Here is a 12,779-nt window from a genome sequence, read left to right as displayed (position 1 = left end):
CCTGGGCCGCCCGCCGGGTCCCCTCTGCGCACCTGCCCCCGCGCCGCGCGGTTCCGCGCCAGGGCGCCGCGCTGCCCGCGCCCCTGTGTATATAGGCGCCTCCTCAGCGAGCGCTCGCAGAGGGCGGCGCGGTCGCAGGCCGCGGCCCTGCGAGGTGCGAGCGGCTCGATCCGCCCGAGCTTCTGCTTGGCGGCCGCGCCCGCCAGGGAGGGGGCCTGGGCTGGGGCGAGGGCGGTGGGCACGGGGCGCCCACGGCACAGAGCGGCCCTGCGAGGTGCTCGTTTCCACGGGGGGCTAACCGCCCTGTGCGGAGCGACGCCGGCGGCCGCAGCGCTGCCCTGAGGCAAACACCCGAATCCAGCAGAAACTCCAGTTTCCCAGAAAGGAGGGACAGGCTCCGTCCTTCGTCCGGGTGTCCTGCTCGGAGGAGCAGGTCACCAACCCGGCTGGGCAGAGACCGAGCCTCCCACCGGCCCCCGGGGCCCCCGCGCTGCCGCAGCCGGGCTGCCCTGTCCCCTGAGGCTCTACCGCCGGCCGCCTCGGGGAAGGAGCTCCGCAGAAGACGGCCGCCAGCGGCCGGGGAGGGCCCGGGAGCCGCTCTGCTGTTCCGAGCGGGGCTCGGTCAGAAAGCACACGGGGTGACGCAGGCCTCGCCGGCTAGAGCGTGGTCCTGTCGCCCAGTACGTGCGGACACCTCCTCGCCGGCGACGCCGGTGGTTGCACGGGCCRTTCCCTGCCGCGGCCGTTCCTGTTACGGGCCCCTCCGCCTCGCAGGCCGGGCCCGGCGGGGCAGCGCTCGCTCCCTGCTGCAGCGTTCGTAGGCGCGTACGCCTGCACCCTTTCTGCGGAGAAACACGGTGCCCGCCGTTCGGTCGTCTCCTGACCGTCCTGTMGGTGCGCGTGCGCCTCCGACCCCCAGAGCAGCCTCTTGCTCCTCACAGCTGCTGAGCGGCCGCCGAAACCATTGCAAAGAGACTGAAGCTCCAGAGCAACTCAATTCTACGCTACTTGGCGTATAGAAACTGCACCTATTCCCCTCTYTTGTGTTAGAAGATACACATCTTTAAACAGGGAGGGTGCTTCAGAGAACAGACTGCCCAGTAAACATCTCTGTCATGTCAGTCRTACTCAGCAATACACCGACAGGTAGGAGGACATCACACGCAGAGCTTTATATTACACTCGTAATTACCTGGCTGTCCCTCGCGTTGCTGTGTGATTGCTGTAGACTTGTTCGGTAATTACAGATTTCAGAGCTCTGCACCGGATGCAATGTAGTTGCAAGTGTGGCAATCCTGGATTATAAAAGGAACAATTTGACTGAGCAGTAAATAATGTAGCTGTATGTATATGTGAAGTGCAGCATGACTACATGCAGCATGATTCAGGTACCTGTCAGGTCCTCCTACTGGTGATACTCATCCTAATGAAAAGTCACATCCTTTAGGCCACCAATTGCTGTAAGATATTGCAAATCAGTATGTAGCTTCTAACATTGGTTTTACTATCAAAATCAAATCTTTCTTTCTACAGTTCAAATACAACTGTAGCTATTTATCTGTTRTGCTTCACACAGTAATTTTTATTGTTTTTTAAAGTCCTAATCTCAGTTTGGTACATTAAAAAAAAAATCATCAGACACAAACAGGCCCAACTTCCCAGAAAATGCATTCTCAAGACACTTTTTCCACAATGTTTTATTCTTAATTAATGAACCAAATCATAAGACAGTTTTCAATTACTTCCTAATTCTTCTCAAGAGTTCAAGCCATCAGGAAGTGTAGGTGCCAGCCTGAAAAACATTTAACATTAAAAAAAAAAAAAGAGAGAGAGAGAGAGAGAGAAAAGTTCTAGGGGATATGAGAAGATTAAGCCAGGTTTGATGTGCAGTGTTGCAGTCTTCATGGTTGCAGGAGATTTTACAGTCAGCTTCTCCTCTTATTGTCCATTTCTTGACCCATTTCTGCTTAGGTATTGCTTCACTTCCAAACAAAAAAGAAAGTGTGTTTCACTTCCAACCACATAAATATATAATAGAGCTAAAAGGAAAAAAAAGAAAAGAAAAAAAAAAGACCAGAAAACTGAGAATGATTAGAGAGATCTGGTTATTCAATATAATTCACGTATAATGCTAATAACAGTGTAATAAGGATGAACATCCCTCTCCCCCCCCAGAAATGGCAAGCTGTTTGGCTCAATTGACTAAAAATGGCTTGAACTTATAGCTTTACACTCAGTCAGCTACCAAACGTCAGACTCGGCATGAATACACAGAGAAAATACGGCATAAGGGGATTCAGTCGTGAGAATTTGCAAGCACATGTTTAGGAATTCTTTGAGAACAAAAGGACAGTACTGAAGTGCATTTCTGACCTGAGAAATTGTACACGAAGTTAAAACATCTGAGAATGCACGGCTGAATTATACATCACACAAAAGCAGGATTAGCTTAGAAACACTAGCAKAACTTGACTCTCCCACTGCCAAGTCCAAGCAAACACATGCTTCTGTGAGCTCAGCACTAGCAGAGCCGGGTTTCCTATCCGTTTGTCTCATGGTTAATTAACTTTGGTGTCTATACAGGTGTGAATTTAAGCTGCAGCTTTTGCGCTGTTATAGTGGCTGTCACATGCAGCCTGTGGCATTTAAAAGCATGAGTTTCTGTGGCAGGCTCTTTCTCAGTGCAAGTATCGATAGGGCCTCTCTACCTGTGGCTTTTCATGAAATCYGTCTGAGCTTTGTTCTCTTAAGAACTCCATCCCTCTGTGATGCTTGGCTGGAACTGGCCACTGGATGTACAAAATCACAGCGTGACAGTGTTATCRGATAGACCTTGTTCCTATGGAAATGAAGTTTCAAAAACTAGTTTCTCTGAGATAAATAAATTCATGCATTCAGCACAGTCCCTGCTACCTGGAACAAAGTGTATTTTAGGCTTCATCCCTCGGTTTCTTCTATTCATTAGTTGTCAAAGAAGTGACATTCAGTGCAGCAGATCAAGATTCCTGTGATTCCTGGGGACGATTACTTCCTGTTAAGTGACGTGGCACAACCACATCGGCATGATTGCCTTTGTGGTGTAGAGCCACCATGCTTTACTTATTACAGCCAGAGGATGAAGTAAGACAATCCGAAAGAGAATAGGAAATGCAACATACRATGAAACAAATTGAAATGTGCTGAAAATCCCTACAAAGAGTCAGTTGTAATTAAATGTTGCCAGTARCAATCACTTTGGAAAAAGCATTAAAATAGAAACAAGCTATGTGTTCATAGGTATTTATTAATCCATAAGAACATAAAAGCCAGCTGTTACTCAAACTAAGAAAATTATAAACGAATAAAATTAAAATGTCAATATGGTCTGAGTGTTCAGTTTTAGACGTTATGTCCATTTTGGGTTTTGTTTTTAATTCATCAGTATACACAGATAAGTGGATCTAGTTGAATGGGGACCATTGTTTGTCATAATTCTTTCAAGATATCTACAAGCACAATAACAAGGATGGTTTTAAAACGTTGTCCTTACCCCTGCCATATGTCTGCCTTCCTTTGTGTTGTGGCCACAGGCTTCAACCTCCAGTACTTCTGAGTGTACATTTTAGCTCTATTCATCTTCCTTTAACAGCTGAATTTAAGTACTTCTCAGTAGCATCTACCTAAAAGGAGCAAAAATATGTCACAAATGCCCAAATTACTTTCCCCATTCCTATAATTTTTAAGTTATATGGTTCATAAAGTCCTACAGAGATAGCTGGAGTGTTGGGGTGAGCTCATGGCTGGAGCCACGAAGGCCCTCCTGGTTCAGGCTCATCTCCCGTCGGGCAGCAGTTCCTGCTGGATGGCTCTTAAGTCTCACCAGTCTAATGCAGAACAGCCCCGAGGGGCCTTGCAGCTATATTTGGGGCATGTATCAGGACCCAAGAGAGAGGAAAACGAATTCATGTTATCTTTTTATTTTGAACCCCCAAATACAGATCAGCATATCAGCAAGTCTGGCAAAATGGGCTATATTCATATACCACAACATACTATGCCTTGAAAACTCTGCATACTGGATATATTCCAGTGCAATTATACATAGGGATAGGAAATAAAAACCTTCATCCCGGTATGTCCAATGTTAGCCCATAGCAGTACTGGGGCATTTAAATAAAAACGGTCTGATTTTCCAAGAAAAAAATCATCTGCAGCTCCCATTGACTTCAGCAGGATATGTCAATCCACAGCATTTCAAAACCCAGGCCACCTCTATGCAGGTACCTAACTATGGAATTAAGAACCTTATTTTAGATACTTACATCTGAAAAATTTGGCCTATGGAAATGCTTCAGTTAAGTCAGTGGAGTTACTTTCACAGGAAACCTGTCTCACAACTGGAAAATCAGGCTCTATGACAGAGGGAAAATGATAATATTTCTTGTTTTGTTTCTTAGGAAAAACAAATCATGGTACAGGTGCTAAATATTTAGAAGAGACTAAACAAACATAACAGGTGTAAGTCAACAGGTGGTCTTCTRTGCCTGCTAACACCTGTGTCTGCTAATGTACAAGGATTTACCTTTTCGTATAGTTCTTACCAAAAGCCTCTGTTGCTTAATTTCTCCACTATTTGGTCCTTTCAAAGACAAGATATATAGCTGTTATTATGTTCTCACCTCCTAAACTCACTTTTTAGAACAAGTAAAATGGCATCTGATTTTTTTTTCCTCACGTGCTCTCACGTTTCTTTATTTTCTGCATAGTACTTTCTCACTGGAAACAGCCAACAGCAAGTCAAAAGGGAACAGTGAAAGCAGCAGTGCAAGAATTGGGCTCCTCGCACAAGGAAAGTGAGTGCTCCTAACCAGAAGTGACCTCCTGGGCTCAGCACTCTGCTGCTTGACTGTACGGGGTTACGTGCAGGGGACTCCCWTAGCTAGGAGCACTCAGGTCCCCCGTTCTGTGCCCCTCCGGCATCGCCCCAATCGCTGACAACGCTTGTGCCTGCTCCGGTCTTGGAGGGTGGGACCTCTTAGTCTACCGCTGTCCTGGAGCGGGCTGTAAAACAGTCAGGCCTTCTTTTTCCAGTGGAAAATAAACCTCTTTCTGGGTTTCYATAATTCACTTGGGAAGTGGTAACTCCTAAAACGATGTTTCACAAACTGCACRTGCTTCTTGAGTAACTGAGCTGGGATGCATAACTGGATATCAGCTCATGAAGAGAGTGTTGTGGTCTCGTTAAACATGATGATTGGTGGTAATAGAATTATCACCAATAATAGAAGTATCAAGGTAAAGATATGCAAAGATGCTGCTTTACATATTTTTTACATAAAAATCTGTTTTACATAAAAACTTATTCTATATCAATGTTAGTCTAGGTGGTTACTTAGTAAGTTTGCAACAATTAACCTTCATTGCATCAGCACTTGACCAATCATGCAGTAATACAGTAGAAAAGTAAACTATCAGAAATTAGTGATTTATTCACAAGCAGAAAGAAAGCGAGGTTCTTCTCTTACATAGAAGGTCTTTTCTTTGGCTGTAGTGTTCCTTCTAGACGGGAAACACAGCGTTTTCCTTCAGTGTTTTTCAAGGGGATTGCAAGTTCACTGATGAATGCTAAATTTTCTTAATATATGTGTGTGTGTGTGTGTGTGTGTGTGTGTACACACAGGGAAATATATCAGAAAATACATAGATTTCCATATCAAAATTAAAGTTTTTATAGCAACAGCAAGTCCTAACATACCCAGAACAGAAGCTAGAGAAGTTTTCTGAGAGAAACAAGAAGATACTACCAACAGCAAAAGGCTTTGGGGGAGAGTAGAAGTTCAGTCTAGGTCATCTTCTGCATGATTTTGGTAACACTATCAGTTCATTTTTGAGCAGGTGTATCCAGAGGCTGTGCATCAGCTACTCATCTCAGTGATCGCACAAGAAGCCAAACGCCCCATTCATACCATTTCTGCTAATTTCAGTGGAAAGCGAGTGTATATGACACTTTCAGGGTGGTGCTCAGAATTTCACAAGGCTGTTTTTTCTGTCACCGATGGCTTGATCCATCTTGTAACACTCTCCATATGCTGTTTTGCACAAGCGATTGCACCAGACGAGTTGTTGGTGCAACTCCATCCGCGAGGTGTTCACAAAGATCGGCTGGCGATGCCTCAGCCAGCTGCGTTTACCTTCCCTCTCCTGCTCCTGCTCCTGCGCCCGGCCGCGATGGTGCCCCGCCATGGCCCGTCGCTATCCCGGGGAGAAGCCGCAGCCAGCTGCTCCTGGCTCGGGCAGCCCTCGCAGCCACACTGTTTGCCCTCCCGTGCCTCTGCTGCTACGGGCTCCTCGCCTGGAGCTTGCACCACAACCACCTTTTTGACAGATTTTTCTCCCCCGTTTTCTGAAGACTCGTCATCACCTTCATCCTCTTTCAGGCAGGCTTTTGAGCTCAGGCTCCCAGCAGGACTCCAGCTGGGCACCTCCTTGCCGCGTTATCGCCCGTTTGGCAGAAGGGCCCAGCAGCCAGCGTCCCTCTGAAGGGCCGCCTCGTCGCGTGCCTCACCGCGCAATTATAGCCGGAGACAGCGCCGACACAGCCAGCACGTCCGCAGCATGCTTAGGAATTATTACAGCTGCCCTGCTGTGTGTATGGAAATTACAGACAGCTTTCCACGCGCACTGTAAATGAAAAAGATAATTCCTTTTTATAGGGGAATGATTACCCTGCTAGAACAAGTCCAGCCTACAGTTCCACCCAGGCTAAATTAATTCCATAACTCCTACTAGACTTAGAGAGAGTAGGGCAGGAAAACAGCATGTTGTTAAATACAGGGCGATATTTAATGTAACCACATGCATGGTTTACAAGAGAAGTTGCATATCATTTGCTAAAGTGGTCAGTGAGCCGGGGTTCCTTAGGTAAATGCCAGAGCTATTGCAAAACTGCCAYGGCCTTGTCCTGACAATTGTAGTTGCAGAGCTACTAGCTAGAGCCTTTTAAGTCTATTCACGGCCATTTAGTGGCATATTACTAAGTGTTAACAGTAAGGACAGAATACAAATAGCACTGAATAGAAAAGGTTGCACACAAAGAGAGTCATTTGAACTGATTTTTTTGATAGAGAAGTACGAAAATCACACAGATTCAGGTTTCACTAGTTTCCAAGCCTTTTTTTTGGTTTGTTTTTGAATGAAAACATTTCCCTAAAATTCACCTCATTAGCTACTCTCAAGACCAATGTAATTGTATAATCAGTAGTGAAGAACACGCTCAGCTCCCTCAGGGACAGAGCTGGTTATATCACCTTATAGGCCCAGTTGCACTCTCCTTACAAACCCCAACTCACTGATTCACCAATTTCACCAAATTCACCAAGCCTACATTACCCCAAGTAAAATGTTTGCAAACTTTAATGCAGCTAAGCCAAAACAATTAATCTTTTCAGGAGTCTAGGGCACAATAGCAACTACGAGAGAGAGAGAGAAAGAGTAATAAATGCTGAAAGACCTCATTCCACTTTGCTGCGTAGAAAAAAATATATTGGTGCCTGGCAAGTGTCATCAGTGGTGAAATCCTTGGCCTACATACAAAGGTCAGCTCTGCTTCGTACCAGGGAGCTAAGATTTCAGCTCCAGCTATATCAGGCTCTGCTTTCTTTGCTACATTCACACTGGCACACTAGTAGAATTATAACTTTAATTCTTAAAGCTGATTTATTCTCATGTTATTCTCAGCAGTACCCATAAAATCAGTTGCAAGTGAAAGGAAGCTGACATTTGTTCAATGATCTCAAAGGCATGAAGTACAGTATGTGTACTGAAAAAATAAACAAAATTGCAGTAAATGATTAAGTTGCTCACCTTCRTACATCAATTAAAACTTGAAGATGGAAAAGATCGTGGTACGTATTTATTGGCCCGCTTTGGGAGCAAAGCAAATCTTTACTTAATTAAGGTATGTATTTTTTTTTAAACTAGCAATACAGTTAAAACACTGTAGCTGTATGTTTGCTTATATTGCTTTTGGCKCCTTCTGAATTTCTTCTTGGTTAATTTATTTTTCCTTTAAGTTGTTTAACCGGGTTTCTTTCTTTGCACAAAACATAAGTGACTTCTCTGCCTCAAAAACACAGGGCCTTATTGTTCTCTTGCTTACACCAGCGCAAAGCGGCAGCGGTTCCACTGCAGTCTATAGAATTACATCAACGTAAAGATGACGTCAGGGAGCGAGCAATCAAAGCCCTTGTTTCAAAGTTAATTGTTTTTACTTAAAAAAAGAGGGGGGAGAAGATGAGCACAGAATGCATTTGTTTTCCTTCTCATCTGAAATGTCAAATAAGTGCTCTAATTCTGGCATCAGATCTGTGTGGGATTTGCACACATGGATCATGTTGCAAAAGCAGGGCCTTAGTCACCAACGATCCCGAGAAGAGTGCCTTTCCTTAAGCTGGTTGGAAGAAAGGGGGAGGGTTTCCCYGTGTTTGTTTGCTGTCACTGAAACTACTTTTTTCCACTGTCTAGAGCCAATAACAAACTGTCATCAACGACTAGCAGTAAAGTTTCAGCAAGAAATACATGCACGTACAGCCAATCCTCGGCTTTGCTTCCCCGAGCCAACCACTACACACATTCAGAGCTTTCAAATCTTTTTTTTTTTTTTTTCGCTTGACCAATAAAAAAAAATTTGTATTAAGCCTCGCTAAATCATCGTAAGTCATAACAGTCACAGCTTGCTCCCCGGCCCTTCGCGCTTCGCCCTCGCCCTCCGCAGCGATCCCGCTTCGACGAGGAGGGCGATTCCGACCGCGCTGCCGCACTCGCGGCGTCCACCGCGGGCAGCCTGCCGCAGTGGTGCYGCGGCTCCGGGCAATCGCCTGCCCCTGGCTCACCGGCACCCGGGCGGCGTTAATAAGGATTAAGCCTGTGCTAGTTACACAAGATAAACCTGCCTGGTCTCACTGACACACCCTGCCCCTCAATTTTCATCAAAAATTGCAAATGGAATGATCTAGAAATAAAAACTGAGTTGGAATTGTAGCTTTTGGGGGGTCATGGCTGCAATACCAAAGGTACCGTGGTTGTTAATCAGTTTTGGTTAGATATATATTACTTACCAAAGAAGTAATCTAAAATTTGTTTATAAAATGACATGTTTGAGCTGCTGTGGAACAGAAAAGAATCTTTAGTTTGTGCTGAAAAGAACATTCAGATGTTCCCTTGTGCTTCGCAGAGGTGAGGGAACACGCGTGGCCACCGGGAGAGCAGCGCGCAAGCTAGGGACGAAGGAAAGTACAGGAAAGACGAACGATTTAGGTTACGTTAAAGCCGTTACAAGAAGGCGGGAAGGCACGCGGCCGAGGAAGGAGAAAGGCRGCGTTTACCTCCCGAAGGAGCCGGCACCGAACTGTCTATTTTACACGGTGCACAGGGTCCCGCTCGAGTAACGCGGCTCCGTCGGGTGCCGCTTGCAGCAGGCACAGAGAGAATTATTTCATGAAAGAGGTTGTGTTCTGGAAAGACAGGACAGAAACATGTACTCAAACAATAAAAGAAGAAACTGCCTAATATCTATACTTAAAAAAAATCAACAATTCATGACTTGCGATTAAATTATTACTTTGTCAGCTATCCAAGAGGTTTGTTAGAACTCATTTTCAYCACAACATAATGCAAGTCAAATACACGGTAAATAGTATATTAAAATGTCAGCAAGTTAGCTACAACTCTTGATGTTTACTCTGTGATTTTTTTGAAGCATCACTGGTCATGCAAACATGACACAAGAATGAAATTAAGTAAATTCAGTCAAAAAGTAGTATACAGAAACGCAGGCAGAGAGAGACTGACAGGAAATGCAGATTCACAATGACTACCAGTAAGGAGCTTAATACCTTCATAGTCATTTGTTCTTCTAGGTCAGAATCGTGTGATTTCTTGTTTACTGTGGTAGTTTGAAGCAATAACCTYTTCACTCACACTTGACAAAGGAGCAGACAATAAATAGTGTGCCTATATTTCAACATGTGAAGAGAGTGCRTTAATGTTTAAAATGCCATGTTATGCGAGGTTAGTTGCACTGAGGCCAGCAAACCGAAAGGAGAACATGTTTCTTGGGATACTCTGTCCTGAGCAGTATTTTTGACATGTATAAATACAGAATCAGAATTAGAGGGTTGTTCTAAATTATAATCTCGATTTTCCAAAAATAAATGCTATCCTAACCTCTCCCACGTTGGCTTCACTTGCAGGCCCCTTTTTTGGCAGCCATCCCATTGACTTCACTTGACTCTGGCTGCCTCTGAGGTTGGTTCCAGATTCTTTTCAATCCAACCACGAAAATTTGAAATAAGTGAACAGTGTTAAAGTACAGTTTGTTAACTTACAAAATACCAGGAAAATTGAAAAATTAATAGCAAAGGTTATAAAAAAAGAATCCGGAGTAAAGGAAGTATGACTTGAGGAACAGCCCTTTTCCTGTTATGGCTCAGATGTCACACACATGTATGTTTTTGCACTAAAACCCTTTAAAAACACTGACTTTTCCAACTTTTCAAATTTAGATTTGTCATCACGTGTGYAGAGATCACAGAGAGCACAAACCCTCTAAACAGTCTATTTAGGTTTATATGCATTAACTGCTTCTGCTGTCAGCCAGAGGGAGATGTACCGCCAGCAGAACGCAATACAGAGCTGAGTGCCATCTTGCCAGGCGGAGCAGGGTAATCATGTTCTGTGATGCTTATAGCACCTTTCCCCTAAGGGCCACAATGTTCTTTTTACAAGTGAGATTGAATTAAGCTTGTCAACACTCTCCATGGGAGCTAAGTATTTCTCTTTACGTTGAAAGGGGGAAACTGAGGCATCAGTAGYAAGTCCCCAGCGAAGCCCTCAGCCGCATGCTCTCAGCCCTTGAAACTCTCACSTGATTTAATTAAACACCTGCTCAAGCGTTCGGCTGGAGCAGTGCCTTGGAAAGATGCTATCGCCACGCTGCAGATCTATTCCACAGCTGGGAAAACACCGCAGGTTCCCAAACACTCGCCCCTTAGTGACGAGAACTGTTTTCCCCCTCTACTGTTCTCCCTAGAAAAGGGATCGCGTTTTCCAAGGCCCACGYTGGAAGCAGAAAGGTTCCTTATCGCGGCGTCACGTGAGCCCTGTGCTTCCCGGGAGGCCTCGTCCGCACGGGAAACTCCACCGCGCGGCCCTGAGCTCCGAACCCTGCTGTCTGCCGATCGGCTTACTACAGCGGGAAGGCAGGGCTTGGCGCTGGGCAGCCCGGTGTCGGAAACGCCGGAACGTGCTGTTTGGATCAGGCATATTCACACGGAGTTCCTCACCATTTCCAGATATACAGGGGAATTTCTAGTATACAAACATTTGGCAGTTCAGGTGTGTGTCTTTGGTTAAAAAGCTGGTTGTCACCCCATCCAGGTACTTTCTTGAGCTAATTATATTATTGCAATTTTTACAATGTATAGAGGATGCAAGACGTGGTGAGACAACAGCGAAGACATGGCATGAGCAACCCCAGGCTCCCGAACGAACACTGAGCTTGAGAAAAGAGGACCAAACAGCAGAGGAACAGCTGTGGCCCAGAAACACAGGCACGTTTTCTTACCCCGAGGAAGCCTGTCCCTGCCGAGAGCTGTGGATTCCTCACCAGCGTTTCGGATCTTGTCGGTCCTTTCCTAGACACGCCAATGACGGCACTCGCATCCCGACTGAGTAAGCTTGTTTCTGTCCCTCGTTGCTCGTGACTTCCTGCAATTCAGTGCTGGCCAAGTAAGGTGCAATCTAAAGCACTTCTAAGACCAAGTGCTTTGAAAAAGCAGGGTTGTATAACCCAGATTTTTCAYTTGTTTTTAATGCATATCCCCATATTGACGACCCTTCTTAGAAAGTCTGAAATTGAGTCAGCTCTTGAATTTWCGTACGGATAATACCACATCATTACCACCGCAATGGTAATGAGGAACAGTTGTTGTTACTTACCGTGARCGCGCTCTGCCTGTGAACTCTTCGCCTCGCCCTAGCTGGGCCTTCCTTCGGCGGAGCGGGAGCCGAAACCGCTGCGGGCGCCCGGCGGCGCAGAGCCCCGCGCCGGCTGCAAGCCTCTGGTTGCTCGCCCCGAGCCTTGCGCCGAGCGCTGCTCCCCGTCCGCAGCGGGGCAGACAAGCCGCCGCTGGCCGGAGAAAGCTGCTACCGGTCCCAGGTGTTAACCTCACGGATTAAACCCTCAAAACTCCTGGCACTGATTTTTCAGTAAAAAGAAGAATTGCAGCTGACAGATTTAGCATGTCCTTCCTGTGTGCCTTCTGCTTCTGGAGTTTTTCAGGGATTACTGTCACAACATTTTTTCGATTTTCACAGCAAAAATGCGAGCTACCAGGGTGCCGCCGGCGCCTGTGCGCCGGGCCGCGGGCCTCCGCCACGTGCGCGCGGACCGCGACGGGGTCCCGGGGCAGCGCGGCGCGGGGCCGGCCCCGCGGGCGGCCGCCCCCCACGCGCTCCTCAGCCGGGCTCAGCCTCCGCCGCCCTCGCGAACCCCCACCCCGAGCGCTGCGGGTGTGAGCTCCACGTCCGCAGCGTGAGGCGCCCGCCGAAACTCCCGGTCCGCGTCCGAGGCCTCTTCCCGGCGGCGGGCGGGGGGAGCGGGGGCTGCGGCTGAGCCCTGTCGCTCTCGCCGCACTTGTGAGCGGCGGCTCCCGCGGGCCCTTTGTGCCGCCCCGCGGGGTCCTGCCCCGGGCAGCCGCGCGTCCCGCTGCCCCGCGCCCGCGCAGCGACGCCGGCGGCCT

At 46.9% G+C, this 12,779-nt stretch overlaps 1 long non-coding RNA gene across 7 annotated transcripts in view; it reads right to left on the bottom strand.

Moving 5' to 3' along the window:
- Positions 1–1,644: 1,644 nt before the first annotated feature.
- LOC146596649 (uncharacterized) overlaps positions 1,645–12,779 on the bottom strand; it is a 16,141-nt gene continuing 5,006 nt past the window's right edge. Inside the window, exons 1-8 of one of the 7 annotated variants that reach the window (XR_014895634.1) lie at positions 11,977–12,713; positions 11,603–11,745; positions 9,873–9,990; positions 9,363–9,491; positions 4,302–6,660; positions 3,530–3,659; positions 2,709–2,839; positions 1,646–2,039 (exon numbers count right to left, since the gene is read on the bottom strand). This is a non-coding gene — a long non-coding RNA (uncharacterized LOC146596649). Of the gene's footprint in view, positions 2,040–2,708; positions 2,840–3,529; positions 3,660–4,301; positions 6,661–9,095; positions 9,255–9,362; positions 9,492–9,872; positions 9,991–11,602; positions 11,746–11,976; positions 12,714–12,779 lie in introns of those variants that run through there. The other 6 variants (XR_014895635.1, XR_014895639.1, XR_014895633.1 and 3 more) reach the window with 6 other exon arrangements.

Source organism: Rhea americana, unplaced genomic scaffold, assembly GCF_003343005.1.
Source record: "Rhea americana isolate MKP2758 unplaced genomic scaffold, rheAme1 scaffold_2, whole genome shotgun sequence".
Taxonomy (NCBI): Eukaryota; Metazoa; Chordata; class Aves; order Rheiformes; family Rheidae; genus Rhea; species Rhea americana.
This window is presented reverse-complemented; position numbering and strand designations above follow the sequence as displayed.